Source organism: Seriola dumerili, unplaced genomic scaffold (assembly GCF_002260705.1).
Source record: "Seriola dumerili isolate Sdu_G_001 unplaced genomic scaffold, Sdu_1.0 BDQW01000091.1, whole genome shotgun sequence".
Lineage (NCBI taxonomy): Eukaryota > Metazoa > Chordata > Actinopteri > Carangiformes > Carangidae > Seriola > Seriola dumerili.
In genome coordinates, this window is record NW_019174346.1 from 49,703 (window position 1) to 54,757 (window position 5,055).

Sequence of the window (5,055 nt, forward strand, 5' to 3'; positions counted from 1 at the left end):
GAACATGAAGACAGAGAAACCAAATACAGAGGTTATGGAGATTAAGGGCCATAATTATGATGATATTCTTGCTAATACATGGAGTTTTAATACAGAACTTTAAAAAGTTAGAGCCAACCATATAAAAAGGGCAGTTGAATAATTGTGCATTAGCAGGAAAAATCACAGTACCACTAACTAAACATGTCGAAACACTGACCCAAAGCCCAGATAGCAGCAAAATAGACAATCTTGCTGATGAACGGCACAAAACCAAAGGGGTGATGAATCAGTAAAACTCCATCAAAAACAAAGTGTGCTTAGAAGTCTACATGGAATACTTGGTAAACTGAAAACATCAAAATGGGAAAATAATATGTTTTAACAGTGGATGCAGTATGTTGCAAGTAAGCACGCAGTCTTGGGTGACATGTTGCAACACTAAGAGAATTCCCCAAATGATGCCCCTTCCAAGTTTTGACTCAAAAGGCTAATGAAAAGGAGACATGCTTTGCATACTGTGTGGTACACATGGCGGGAGGATATGGGAGATGGAGTGACAATGGGAGAAATTGTCCTGTATACTTATCGGATGAACTGGAGTCTTGGATACCACTTGTGGTCAACATGGTAGAGGACACAGTATTCCCATATTGTATAGCACATGGAAATGATATGATAGCAGTGATAAGACTAGATAAGAAGGACCCCCGTGTACAGTGTCAATGCAAGATGTTCCATGTATTACATACAAGAAAATGGATGCTTCAAGTACAAAACTGTGCAACACAACTAAGAAGGCAGCTTTTCAATGTCAGCAGGTAGTAATGGATGGCTCTATAAGGTTCTATAAGGTTTTATAATTCTATATCAATAGACGGATCTATTTGTCATGGAAGAGGACAAAAATCCCAAACCTTACAATAGGATCACGACCACTGGCAGATGTGTTTTGGTTGTGTGATGACAATAAAAAGGTAACAGTAGTACTACCAGCAAACTGGACAGGAATTTGCACACTGGTTATGCTGACAAGACAAGTAACAGTACTTGGTTCTCCATCACAAAATAAAAAGTAGAACTGAACAAAGTCTAAATTCTATATTGAAGATGGATGAACGCATTTACGTTGCCTGGAACCAGGAACCACACGGAGTGCCCTCAGATAATCAGGCAGTAGGGGAAGACTGGATCATTTCAGGACAAGTATTAGGGAGCATACCACAACCAATTATAGGTGCAATGACTAATGCACACTAAATAGCACATAACAGCAGATTGATAAACTATTTATGGTACAATCAGCAAAGATTTATTAACTGGTCCATATCAGCAATAGGGTCCATGCATGAACAACTGCTTGCAACATCCTTGATGGCTTTGCAAAATAGGTTTGCTTTGGAAGAAATACTAGCAGAATAACAATGAGTCTTTAGTTACACTGGAGAAGAATGCTGTATTGTTATTCCAATGCAAACAGGTGAGGAAGGAAACCTGACAAAAATATTACAAAAGTTAAAGACATAAGGGATGAACATGTGGAAAATTCTAACCGGAATACCAAGGCACATGCCTGGTTTAACAATCTGTCTTGGAGAAAATTCCTACAGTTCATAGGAGTGGTGATTGGAACACTGTTGTTGATTGTCATGGTGGTCATGTGTTGGGGCGGCTGTTGCTCAGGAGGTAGAGCAGGTCTTCCACTAATAAGAAGGCTGGTGGTTCGATCCCCAGCTCCTCCAGGTCGCATGTTGAAGTATTCTTGGGCAAGATGCTCTTCTAGTCTTACTGACAAGACTAGAAAAACACAATATAAGTCCATTTACCATGAGTTGTGTGTTTCCACTTATTCAAATAATAATCGGACAATTTCCCCTTCAAATTCACAATGAAATTCCGTATATGATCATCCACGTGAATGTGTGTATGAGGAAATGAATGTACAGGCAGCAGGTGACCAACCACATGAATGTGTTTGTAAGGAGGTGGATTTGAAGGATGTACAGATTAATTTATTATTAATTGATAAAAATTACAAAATGGCAGAACAACCAAAAAGACAAAAAAACGATGGAAAGGAATCACGACCCAAGAATAAAGGAAAGGCTGAAAAACAATATAATGAACTCCAACCCACATTAGCTCTGTTACCATTTGGTCCAATACAGCTTCCATGCATCTAAAACTGTCTTACAATACTTAGGCTACTCAATGCAATCAAAAGGGTATCTGTTACTATCACCACCCTATGACATCTGTTTGGAAAGAGCTCACTGCAAGAACTGGCAAGCAGCAGAATGTTACATACTAAGACAGTCCATACTGTTTGGCACTCACACTACAATAGCAAGGTATGGGAAGAAAAGCATAGAAAAGCTTTCTGACAAATACAAACACAGTTACAGCCTATATAAAGACAAACTTATGCTTCACACTGGTTGTCATGTACGTTTATATCATATGGACTATGCTAAGGGTTGTATCGTTAAAAAAGTGAACTAATTAAACTTTATGTTATCTTGATAGATAGTCATGGTAGAAGGCCCAGGATACAGTTGGGACAACAACCAACCCTTTTGTCCACCCTCACAAGTCCAATTCCACGAGAATCGGGGCTATTACACAAGGTTCAGATACATCTCCAGTGTAGACTTCAGGTAATCCCCTTTGATCCAGCTAAGATGAGACCAGGCATAGGGTTCTCCCCTCAAGGACCCTACAGGGAACCAATGGTACCAATAGGGATATGCTCCAGGCCCCTCAGGCGCAGGTCCAACTCTGCAGGGATATGCTCCAGGCCCCTCAGGTGTGGGACCAGCTCCAGGACCAGCAGAACTAGGATGGATGGCCCAGCAAAAGAGAGCATCAGGTCAAGCAGTTCCAATCCAAGGGGTACCAACGTAGGAACCTTTCTACCTTCTGCACCACCACCATCAAAGCCCTCACTGCTGTTCTAGCTGGTCCAACAACAAGATATGTCAGTCGAACAGCAAGACATGTCAGTCGAACAGCAAGACATGTCAGTCCAACATCAAGAGATGTCAGTCCCACAGCAAGAACCACCAGCTATGAAAAGAGCCAGAAGAGGAGTCCTACTCTCCAACCTCACCTAGCCTAGGTCCTTAACCTACATGGCCATGGTCACCACCGAATGATCCTGACAGGCAGGCCCAACCTATTGAGGATCCACTCCCACAGCCATCAACTAGCACTGATGCTGAAGATCAAGCTGCCAATGCTGAACCACCCATTGAAGTTGGAGACAAAAACACATTGGCTGATATGATGCTGCAGGAGTTTTGCCACATGATATCCAACCACCCAAAAGAAGAGGGACAGGCACTGAGCCTCATGAAGAGTAAGGAGCTGAAGTGGCACTATAACAAAAATACCTGATTGACAAACATTGTCATTACAGACAACTTTAACAACAGGTGTGGGAATTTGGCCCTTGACAGGGATCTTGTTGCCCACCGCATGAGACTCTGTATCAATGTCCTTGTAGTAAACTTTCATTAAAATGCATTCAGCATTATCAATATACTGAATGTTAAACTTATAAACTCAATGTATCAGCTATATCCACAGCTGAAGTTAAGTTTGTTATAGCATGTAACCTGGAAGGAAGGGTTTAAGTTTTTTTTTTTTTTTTTATGGTTGGAAAGTCCCTGGAAACAATGGTATCAGGGTTCCCTGGATTTGAGGAAATCCAGGGAAGGCTGGACACCATTGTTCCCGGGGCGTTGATAGGTTGTTTTTAGAAAAATAGCTGGAAAATTCACCTGAGAAGGAGGGATGGTTTTAATACATAAGATAAAAGATATAAGAAGGAGCTGGCTTGGGTTTGTCCTGTGAAAAGGAATAAACTCTATTACATGACCATCTCCAGTTAATTCCTCAAACTTTTGAGACTCCAGTATCTGTGCATCACTGTTGTTACATGTTGGTGAAAATGTCCAGACTTAAACTCGGGCCCAGACCTGGACTCCTGCCCTCCAACAGCTATCAAATGCACTAATTAAATCAGAATGAATATTAGTTGTATACAAATTTTCTAGGCTGTTGAAAAACATATTATGAATCATTCATTTGACCTAGCTTGGAGAGACAGTGCAACTATGCCAACCCAATGTGCACACAGAGAGGGAGAGGGAGAGGGAGAGAGAGAGAGAGAGAGAGTTATAGAGAGAAAGCTGGTCATATCAAAATACCGATAGAAAACTTAGAAAGTATGAAAGCTGATGGTTACCATAGTTATTTAAACCTTTATTTGTAAGTGTGTGAAAAACATTTGAACAAATCCTTTCTGCATGTAGAACAAATTAGGTAGACCACACTGCAGTTTTAATCATTGGGATTTATGCTGCCTCAACAACAATAAATCACTAAATGCCTTATGTACTGTATTTTCATTGTTTAACAAACTGTGTTCTTTTAGTTCCCTCACTCGTTAGATGGGCAATATACAATGCCTATTTGTAGGTGAAGAAGATACCATAATATGGTAATACTGTAAGCCAAAGCCAAATCCTGGATAGCCAGCTAGTATAGGCTACCAGCAAAACAACTGGGCAAGCATGTGTCCTACCAGTACACTGTAAGATGAATGACAAAGTTCAAATGTCCTCCTCTTACTCCTCATCACCAGTTACCTAATCATCAACGTTCTCAACTACCAGTTTGTTGTTGAACTATTCCTCCTCGTCATTTTCCTCCTCACCATTCTCCTCCTCCTCCCCCTTCTTCAACTTCTTCAACTATCCCTGTCTTGGCTGAGCTAACAGCACTCGTCCTGCACATTGCTCTAATTCTCTGAAACAGTGGATTAGGTGGTCCTCGCTGCCGTCAGCTGCCCTTTTCAGGCCGCACACCTTGAAGGATGATGATACAATTGAATTTACACACTCACTCCCTCTCTCTCTTGCCTTCTCTCTCTCTCTCTCCATCTCTCTCTCTCTCTCACACACACACACACACACACACACACACACACACGCACACACACACACACACACAAACACCTTGGAGTCTTTCACCAGCTCTGTACTCAACTTTATGTGTCTACCTTGTGTCTGA